Genomic DNA, 10,763 nt, shown 5'->3' with positions numbered 1-10,763 from the left:
GTGTCAGAAGGACAGAGCGGTGCCGGACGGACAGATCGGTGTCAGGACAGAGCGGTGACGGAAGGACAGAACGGTGCAGGACAGACAGAGGGGTGCCAGGACAGATCGGTGCAGGACAGACAGAGAGGTGCGGGACGGACAGATCGGTGTCGGACGGACAGAGCGGTGTCAGGAAGGACAGATCGGTGTCGGACGGACAGAGCGGTGTCAGAAAGACAGATCAGTGTCGGACGGACAGATCGGTGTCGGACGGACAGAGCGGTGCAGGACAGACAGATCGGTGCCGGACGGACAGAGCGGTGTCAGTACGGAGCGGAGCCCAGCGGAGCTGTCCCTTGCCGGCGGTGCTGAGCCCGTGGCGGAGCCCCGGTGAGTTCCCGTCGCGGGGACACGAGCGGGCTGCACCGGGGGCTCCCCGGGAAGGGTGAGGCTGCCCGGGGTGCGCAGGACGCGGCTCCCCGCGGGTGTCCCCTGGTGCAGCAGGGCTGGGAGTCCCCTGGGGGCTGTGGGGACGCTCCCGAGGGTTCAGGGGGCTCGGGGGAACCGGGAGGGGCTGCTCTGTCCCCCCAGACCTGCCCTGGGCACCGGTGGTGGGAGAAGGGAGTGAGTGAGTGACTGACTGACTGACTGACACACTTCAGAGTGTGAGCAGGGCTGAGCTCCCCGGGAAGGGGTTTGCAGGAGTCCCAGATAACTGGGCAGAAAGCAGATTTTACTGTCTGTAGCCGGTGGGGACAGGCAGCCCTGGCACAGCAGAACTCTCTAATTCCGGGTAGGGGTGCCTGTCCTCACACTGCTCTGTCCCTCAGACCCTGAGCACTTCTCAGCTGTGTGCTTTTACTGCTCTGTGCCTTTCTAAAGCCTGCACTCTGCTGGGTAGGCAACAGTGTCTGAGCTTCCCCTGAACTGGGAATTGCAGAAAATGATTCCTGCCCTTCACTACTGAGAGACTCTGGAGCTCAGGAGTCTCCAGGCTCATCAGGTTTCTTCCTCCTCTCCAAGGCAGGCTCTGGCTTTGTGGCAGGTTTGCAGAAGAAAAGCAGCTGTTCAGGTCTGGAGGAGAAAAGGGCAAAGTTGGCAATCATACAAAATGAAATTATTTTTGTCTTGTAGACAGAGTGCATGTGATCAGGCCAGCCCAGCGTCCTCCCAGGCACCAGACACAGACAGGGATGGAGGTTTGGGTTTAGGTTTGAGTCTCCCTGAGAACACAGGAGTGAGAGCTGGGGTACAGAACACAAGGCTTCCCTCAGAATGTACCTGTGGCAGCAGCTGCTTGGAAAACTTCATCTCATTTTGAAGTCTGATTAAATTGAGGGGAAAGGAGCTTTCACAGTCTGTCTCTTCTCAGAACAGCATCTGAGCAATGGAGTTTAAATCAAATTCAGCAGCTCTGGTGCCCAGGGACTACGTGGCTGAGCAGTTTGATGTTGAAGGCTGCACTGTGCTGGCTGTACCCCCGGGGACAGTCTGGGCTCAATCCCTCCCAGAGGAGTCACAGATTTAGTCTTGATGGAGCACAGTTATGTGTTTGGAATATTTCTGAGTTAGAAGAAAACTCTAGTGGCTGTTTCTATCAGAAATGACTGTGGGTGTGTTTGGTGCCTGCACTGACATTTCTGCAGTTTGTGACTCGCCACTAGAGGTGAGAGCAGAGAGGAGGCCTGTGCAGATAGCCCCCATCACATGCTCATCTGAGGGAGCACCTTGATGGGAGGATCCAATCTATGATTTCCTTTTGGACACAAAAGGGATGGCTCTCCCTATTTCTATAAAACTGATTTATCGTCTGTGTGTCGGTGACATCAGAGCGCTGATCAGTGTAAGAGAAGCATTTTCATCAGTTCTGTGTTGGAATGAGAGGTGTGTGCTTCACAGCACAATCATGGAAATAGGCTTTATCCTAAGTAATATGTCAGAAACAGAAATTCCTCTCCTGTCATTGTTGGTCCTTTTCACCAGCTTGATCTCCCAGGACACTTGCAGCTCCCCTGATGTAATGCAGGATGGAGACGTGCCAGGGATCTGAAGGAAATCAAATCCTCCAAGCTTTGCCAGTTCTCTCCCTTGCTGCATGTGTGCTGAGGAGCAGGAACAATTCCTTCCAGACTGTTTGTGCTGGGCCTTGTCCTTTCTCATCACCAGTGCAGCTGTGTGATCACAGTCCCTTCTTTTCTCCTGGCTCTGTGTTCTGAATGCACAAATGTTTTTTTAAAGCCTCTTGGAGAAGTGATGTGCATGTGCTGTGTTCAGCTTGGCTACTTCCAAGGGCTCTTGAGGAAGAGCAAATATGGCCTAGGGGAGAACTGTGCATTATGAGAAATTCAGGAGTGATTTCCCCAGCTCTAAATGAAGGCTGTTTCCAGTTAGCTTAATGAAGAAATCATTCTCATGTCCAGAGTCACTTGGTCTGTACATGGAGATAAAAATCACTTGTCCCTGTACACAGAACTCTGAAAAGCACCGGAGGGTAAAGATAATTTCCATTGGGTTGTGAAGCATTGAGCATCCAGGGTGTTCTGTGGAGGGGCTGCCAGCTTTGGGGGTGTGCTGGGGACACCCATCACCCCTGGGGACACCCATCACCCCTGGGGGCTGCTCTGAGCAGCCAATCCCTGTGTCCAAACACGCAATACCTGCTGCAGTCACACCAGGCTGGGACTTGCCAAGAGAATGGACCAAAGGCTGATGCTCACAGTGAAATCTGTGACTGAAGGAACGGTAACCAAGTGGGATCACCAGCCTGATCCCATCCCAGGCCTCTCAGTGCCCCTGGCAGCATTGGCCAGAGGATCCTGCTGGCCAGGAATGTGTCCCCACGTCCTCTGGGGAGCTGGAGGAGCTGGGCACTCCTCATTAGCCAGAATTCACTCTCACTTCCATTGTATCTTGCTTTACAGATGGGGAATGTGTCCAACAGCTCAGTGTTCACCTCCACCTTATCAGAGAGACAAGACCTGATTTTTGGCACTCTCTATTTAGTCTTTGGTAAGGAAAGATGCCCTGTTGGTGCCTGTGTCCCTGCCCAGCTGCCTGCTAGAGTCAGTCAGGCATTTTCAGCCACTGATGCTTCCAGAAGTGTCCAGTCATTAGCAGAATAATTAACCTGACCCTTCCCATGTTACTCAGAAGTATGATCTGGTGTCTGCATTCCCCTCTCAGGTGAATTGCCAGTGCCTGTTATACTTTAAATATTTGAGAAGTTGCATAAGTTTGAGGAACATGCTGTAACTCCTACCACAGCCACCTGAGGTGAGACAGGCAAGGGCTCTGTTGGTACCCCCAGCTTCAGGTCCGTTGAGGGGGATTAGGAGCTCAAGCTGGCCCTTGATTTCAGCAGCAGTTGGTAAAGCCACTAAAGCTCACTTAGCACAGATGTGAGCCTCGCTCTGTGGGAAAAATGCCTTGTGAGGCTGGGAAGAAGGATAAACATCTCAGTACTCTGCTCTCCAGTGACTCCAAAGCTCTGGATTTGGCCAGATCCCACGTGGGAGTCCTGTTCCTGAGGGGAGCCTTAGTGTCAGCCATTCAGTGGCTTTGGAAGCTGTCCTTACCATGAGATTAATTTGCAGCCTAATCCATTAGTGAGGAGCTCTTATCCTGCCCAACCTGCCCCAAGAGCAGCAAAGATTCCTCTTCTGAGGACACTGAAACCTCTTTTCCATGAAATCACAATTATGTAATGAAAAAGAGAAAGCCCTCCTTATAAAACTTTAATCACCACTGTTGATTTAAATACATTAATAGCAAACAAAGAGCCTTCTTTTGTTTAGTCTGGATTTTCCTTGATCTTTATAATGCCTTTCTTCTTGTTTATTTTGTTACCATGATGTGGGACAGTGCAGACTCACAGGAGTGACATTGCCAGGAAGAAATGAGGAAGGCCAAGGGGCCCAGCTCCCTGGCCCCACATCAGAGGAGCAGTCACACACAGCTCCTGTTATTTATCTAGCTGGGAGGAAGTGTCCCCTTGCTCCTTCCAGCTGCAACGAGTGTCTTTGGCCAGCTCCTGCACCCAGAGCCCATTGCAGTCTCATCCCATCTCTGCCCTCCTACCAAACTGAGGATCTCAGCAAGGGGAAGGGATCTGATCCAACGTAAAGCAGCTCCAGATGTGCTCACAGAGCTCTGTGAGTCCCCTGGGCTCCCCTGCTCAGCCCACCCCAGAGAGGGAAGCCTGGAGCCCTCCCCACTCTCTGCAGACTTGTGCAGTGTTTCCTTCACATCTCAGGACGCTCCTGGTTCCTGTGCTGGCTCTGTCACACACAGCAGCATTCTCTGCCTCCTCCACAGGCATCCTGTCCCTGTCTGGGAACTCACTGCTGCTGCTGGTGGCCCATCAGAAGAGGTCCCTGCTGAAACCTGCCGAGTTCTTCATCGTCAACCTGGCCATCAGTGACCTGAGCATGACAGTGACACTCTTCCCCTTGGCCACCTCCTCCTTCTTTGCACACAGGTACCTCAGGGGGCTGGCTCTGCGCTGGCCAGTGGCCCAGTTTGCAAACTGGGAGTCAGGAGGTCTCTGGCAAGTGCAGAGGGCACGGGGGCACATGTAAGCTGCCAGACAGCCATCCCAGAGTGAGTGTTTGCTGCTCCTTGTCCCTCCAGTTCCTCACACTGCCACAGGGGTTTGGTGCTGGGTGTCCAAGCTGGCACTGCAGTGGTGGGAGCTGCTGTGGGTCAGGGTGCACGTTTGGGATGCTCAGGGAACAAATCAGGGGCAAGGCCATGCCAGTATTTCCTTGGCCAGGTGCTGGTACCTGTGCAGCCCATTGGAACCTCTCCACATGTGCCCTGCTCTGGTGCAGGAATCCCAGCCCTGGGAAATTCCCACAAAGGAGAAGCCTACTGTGCAGCCGAGGGACAGGGCTGTCAGCCCTGGGGAAAGGACGAGGGACAGGGCTGTCATCCCTGGGGGAAGGACGAGGGACAGGGCTGTCATCCCTGGGGGAAGGATAAGGGACAGGGCTGTCAGCCCTGGGGGAAGGAGGAGGGACAGGGCTGTCTGCCCTGGGGGAAGGACGAGGGACAGGGCTGTCAGCCCTGGGGGAAGGACGAGGGACAGGGCTGTCTGCCCTGGGGGAAGGACGAGGGACAGGGCTGTCTGCCCTGGGGGAAGGATAAGGGACAGGGCTGTCATCCCTGGGGGAAGGATAAGGGGCAGGGCTGTCAGCCCCCACCTGGGGGAAGGATGGGCTCACCTGCAGGCTCTCCTTGCAGGTGGCTCTTCGACCAGGCTGTGTGCACCCTCTACGCCTTCTGCGGGGTCCTGTTCGGGCTGTGCAGCCTGGCCAGCCTGACGGTGCTCAGCACGGTGTGCTGCCTCAAGGTCTGTTACCCGGCATATGGTAGGTGCTGGGATGTGTTATCTGATCCTCACTCACACCGCTCTCTGTTAACAGAGCCCTTTTTCTTTTAACGAGCCGGATCCATCTCTTCAGGGGAAGCTCTGCCCCACAGCAACCTTTCCCCAGTCAATATTTAGAGTCACAGAATCACAGAAACAAGTTTAGGCTGGAAAACATCTTTGGGGTCATTGAGTCCAGCTGTTACCCCAGCACTTCCAAGTCCAGCACTAGACCATGTCCCCAGGTGCCACATCTGTGTGGCTGTATCACAGCAGATTGCAGGTTTTTGAATGTCCATACACACAAGCTTAGAGCAGAGCAGGCTGCAGCTGGGAAGCCACAAGCTCTGGCAGAGCAACAAGAGCTGCTTCCCCTGGTCCCTGGTGGGAGAGCCATAGGCTAAATGTATTTAATTTGCTGAGATAATTAATACAGGAGGGCTGGGTTTGCAGTGTGGCAGCTCATGCCTGTAGCCCTGTTTTCACCTGCATGTCCTCCACGGAGCCAAGGTGAAGGTTTGCACTGCAGAGAGCACCTGAGGAGGTGAGGGAGCCCGTGGATGTTCCTTACACAGCTCCTTCTCCAACTCAGAGTTCTAAATTTCCTCAGCTCGGCTCTAATCCCTCTAGCATTTATCTTCAGAACAGACTTTGCGTTAAAGACCAAAAATAGAAACAAAATGGGAAATCACACATAAGTTTGGTTTGCAGACCAGCACCCCGGGGTCCCTCTATCCCTCTCTCCCCTGACTCACTGCCCATGTGCTCCGAGCCAGCGGCTGCTGCCAGCCACCAGCGTGTCCCCAGCAGCTCTCAGTGCCTCAAGGACAATGCTGGAGCAAAGTCACCTTGGTTATATGCCAGCACAACAGCTCAGGAGGTGGCTGAGAGGTGGGAGGAAAGATGAAGATGTAAGTTGGCTGTGGAAAGGCAGCCCAGGTGATGGTGGCTTTTCCCTGCACAGCCCCTGCTCTCGATCAGCCAGTGCTTGGCAGCCTGGCTCTTGGGGCTTGTCTACAGCCCAGCCCAGCTTCTGAGAGGAAAATGCAAATCAAATTGTGCTTTTAGTTGCTTAGTTTCAAAGCAAAATGTTGCTTGAATGTATGTCTGAAGATTTAGCACTTTTCAGTGAGTCTTAGAAGATCAGAGAGTTTGAGATTTGATGGGGGTTGGGACAAAAACGAAAACAAAACGTTTCCCCCAGAGCTTTACTCTGCAGGGAGGGAAAGTCCTTCGAGTGACGGGGTCTGGGTGGCCTAGAGGAGCAGTGACCCCACGAGGCTCGGAGGGGCTGCATGGCCAGACCCCGGCGTTCCCTGGGGGTGCCTCAGGGTGCAATTCCCTCTCTGTGCTGTCCCTGGCCCACGGCAGCCCTCCTGTCCCCCCACAGGGAGCAGGTTTTCGCGGAGCCACGCCGCGGTGCTGCTGCTGGCCGTATGGGCCTACGCCCTGGCCTTCGCCACGGCACCCCTGGCCCGGTGGGGCAGCTACGGCCCCGAGCCCTACGGGACGGCCTGCTGCATCGCCTGGGCGGCCTCCAGCAGGGAAAACACGCTCTACATCCTCCTCCTCCTCATCTTCTGCTACCTGCTGCCCTGCCTGCTCATCCTGGTGTCCTACGCGCTCATCCTGTGGACGGTGTGCGTGTCGCGGAGAGCCGTGAGGCGGCACTCGGCCCCCCGGCCTTGCTGGTGCCGCCAGCCTGACACGTCCTGCCAGCCTGACACGTCCTGCCGCCCTCACACGTCACCCCCAAGGCCTGACATGTCCTCCTGGACCCGAACGTCCCCCCGGCACGGGGCCCGCGGCCTGCACGGCCTGCTGCTCAAGGTACTGGAAATTGGGGGTGCTGCTCTTCAACATACTGGGAATTGGGAGGTGCTCCTCAAGGTTCTGGGAATTGGGGGCTGCTCTTCAAGGTACTGGGAATCAGGGGGTGCTCCTCAAGGTACAGGGAGTTGGGGCTGCTCATCGAGGTAAAAGGAATCAGGGGCTGCTCATCCAGGTACCAGGGTCAGGGGGCTGCAGGGTCCCGTGTGCCCTGCCCAGCCCATTGCCCACGGGCAGGGGGACAGCAGGGGGACAGCAGGACCCTCCTGCCCAGCATCCACTGCTCCTGGTGAATTCTCCAGGCGTTTGTGTCGCTGTGGGTAACAACACATTGCTCCTCATTTAAAGCCATCAGGTGGAGGAGTTTTTATTTTAAATTACATTGGAAAAGATCATAAAGGAGCTTGCATGAGTCATTGTTCCCCAGACTACAAGCTAATACTATAATTTACCAAGGATAAGTAAAAAACCCTGAATAACCTTTAAAAAATACAGCACGAAAGAATAGAGCTTGCAAGCCTGGCTTCAAAGGAAACATCCACATCCAGTCAGGGGATGAGGACTGAGCACAGCCCAGGCCTCCCAGGTCACACAGGTTGCTGGAGGGATTTCCAGCTGCCAAAAGCTGTTGGGGTCTGATGCTGAGCCGGGTCACTGGGTCTCTCTTGTACCCATCTCCCAGAGCAAGCTGAGGCTGTTCCTGAGTTTCCCAGGTGGGACAGGGTGTGAGTGCCCTGAAGCTGGAGCAGGTCTGTGCACGGGGTGTGCTGAGCTGCTGCCCTGCTCTCTGACATTGCAGTACAGGTCAGCAGCTGAGCATGTGAGGCTGCTCAGGGTCCTGCTGCATGAGGCTGACTTTGGGGGGTGTCAGCATCCCCTGAGCGCTGCAGGCAGCTGAGGGCACCTCCATCTCCCTCTGCTCCTTTTGCAGCTGAGCGTTGCCGTGTGCCTGGGGTTCCTGGCTGCCTGGACCCCCTACGCCGTGCTCGCGCTGTGGGCGCTGCTCGGGGATGCCAGCCAGGTGCCAGCGCTGGCCTTCGTGCTCTCGGCTGTGTTTGCCAAGTCCTCGACGCTCTACAACCCGCTGGTGTACCTGCTCCTCAAGCCCAGCTTCCACCAGCTGCTCTCCAAGGACAGGGTGCTGCTGCAGCTCCTGTGCTGCGGCTGCCGGGGCACTGCGCTCCAGTCCTTCCCATCCCCGGGCCGCCCCGGCGCTTGCAGGAGCTGCAGCGATGCCTTTGAGCGCCTCAGTGACTTCCCCAGGTGCCACACACCCCCCCGGGTGCCCAGCAGCTCGGCCCAGCCTGGCCCCCTGGCCGTGCTGGCCCGTGGAGCCGCCGGGCAGCCGGGGCTGAGCAGGACGGTGCAGGTGATGGTGCTGCTCACACGGAGCTGGTCAGGCCTGGGCACTGCCAGCGTGGCACGGGAGGCTCTGCCCTCGGCCATCACCAAGGACCTGCTCTGAGCCCAGCCCTGCCCAGCTCTGTCCTACCAGAGCCCTGAACACAAACCCACGCACAGCATTGTCTCACCCCCATGCTCTGTGGGTCCCAGATGTTCCACATGTGATGGACATGAGCATGAAAGACCAACCCCTCTGGTCTGGCTCTTTGAGCTCTGAGCGTGTTTTTGCGTGCTCAAAAACAAGAACAAGAATAGACCCCGTTGCCTGAGATGTGCCCAGGGTGCAGCCCAGGGTACAGTCTCTCCTGCAGTTTGCTCTCTGGGCCCTTGGCCTTTGTTTTTCCAACCTGGTGCTCTGATGGCTAAGTTGCACCTTGACTGTCTTAAAAATTGTGCCTGGCAGGATGCCACGAGCTGTGGCCAGGCCGAGGGTCCAGCACTGCCCGGGGACCCCTCTGTGCCAGGCTGGATCCATCCCGTGGGGCACGGCACAGCTGGGGCCAAGGTAGCCGTGTCCCCAGCGGGGAATGGTGCCCGCAGCTGCCAGCAATGACCTGAGGATTAGAGACAGCCCCAACCTCGAGGGCAGCTCCCCTGGTGTGCTGAGAAGAGGGATTCACCCTGGGAGCTGAGGCCCAGCAGGGTTTGGAATGGGATTCCGGACTGCAGAACCAATTTCTTTGGATTTGGTCATGCTGCAGCAGGTGAGAAGGGAGCTGGGGGCTGCATTGCTGCATTTCTGCTCAGTGAGAGCCTGGCCCTGGAGCAGCAGAGGAGCCAGGGCTGCCTTGGGGTGGGTTTGGTGCCCAGGGGCTGCACTGTGGGCGCTGCATTCCCCACTCTGTGCTGGCTCTCTCGGGAGTCTGAGGGCACAGCTACAACTCCAAGGTGGCAGGGACACAGTCTGGCCTAGGAAAGGAAAAATGGGAAATAAGGTGACTGTCAAGGAAAGTTAGCAAAACCATAAATGAATGTGAAAATCAAACATAGCAGAAATTTCTTCCAGTGGCTCTGAGCTATGGAGGTTAATGTGTAGTTTGAGGCAAAGTGAAATTTTATTTCTGAGTTGTGTAAGCATGGTGATATTTTAGTGCAGTTGCTTTTTAAATAGCTTTCCCACCCCTCATTGCTCCAGCTTCGTTGCCTTAAATGATACAATTCCTTCTGTGGTGCTTAACTGGAGGTAAGGAACGCTTCCAGCTCGGGCTCTCGGCTCTTGTCCTGGTGCTGTCCAGGGGCAGGGCTGGCAGCAGCCCCAGCCTAACTAAAGTAACTGCCAGGCAAATCAATAAACAAGAATATTTCTTTTCTGAGCATATTGAGTGAAGAACTCCGAACTGTGAAATGACTGACAGAAAAGCCATTATATTGATAAGTGAATATGAGCATAAGGCAAAAACTTCTTTTGGTTCCAAAACAAGGGAGTTGGCTTTGCTCCCTCAGAATACGCACTTAATTCCGGGTATTGACAAACGTAATATCACGTTAAGTTTTAGAGTAGTCGGTTTTAAATGCAACTTTCCTCAGAGTTTTCGCTGGAAGCGCTTCAGGGCGATTCCCTCCGTTCTTCCCTTCACTGCTGCGGTGCCGCCGCCAGAGGGCGGCAGCGAACGGCGCGACCGAGCCCCGGGCACCGGGAACGGCCGGGAATTGCCTGGAATTACCGGGAACGGCCGGCAATTACCGGGAATTACCGGGAATGGTCGGGAAATTACCGGGAACGGCCGGAAATTACCGGGAATTATCGGGAATTACCGGGAACGGCCGGAAATTACCGGGAACGGCCGGGAATTGCCGGGAATTACCAGGAACGGCCGGGAAATTACCGGGAACGGCCGGGAATTGCCGGGAATTACCAGGAACGGCCGGGAAATACCGGGAACGGCCGGGAAAGGCTGGGAATTACCGGGAACGGCCGGGAAATTACCGGGAACGGCCGGGAAATTACCGGGAATTACCGGGAACGGCCGGGAAATTACCGGGAACGGCCGGGAAATTACCGGGAATTACCGGGAACGGCCGGGAAATTACCGGGAACGGCCGGAAATTGCCAGGAATTACCGGGAACGGCCGGGAAACTACCGGGAACAGTCGGGAATTACCGGGAACGGCCGGAAATTACCGGGAACGGCCGGCAATTACCGGGAATTAGCGGGAATTGCTGGGAATTACCGGGAACGGC

The 10,763-nt window shown here is 55.7% G+C and overlaps 1 pseudogene; it reads left to right on the top strand.

Moving 5' to 3' along the window:
* Window positions 1–231: 231 nt before the first annotated feature.
* LOC117004441 lies at window positions 232–9,289 on the top strand (annotated as a pseudogene).
* Window positions 9,290–10,763: the final 1,474 nt, after the last annotated feature.

This window comes from Catharus ustulatus, chromosome 17, assembly GCF_009819885.2.
Source record: "Catharus ustulatus isolate bCatUst1 chromosome 17, bCatUst1.pri.v2, whole genome shotgun sequence".
In the NCBI taxonomy this organism is placed as follows: Eukaryota; Metazoa; Chordata; class Aves; order Passeriformes; family Turdidae; genus Catharus; species Catharus ustulatus.
The sequence above is the reverse complement of the archived record's forward strand: the minus strand, read 5'-3'. Positions and strand labels throughout refer to the sequence as shown.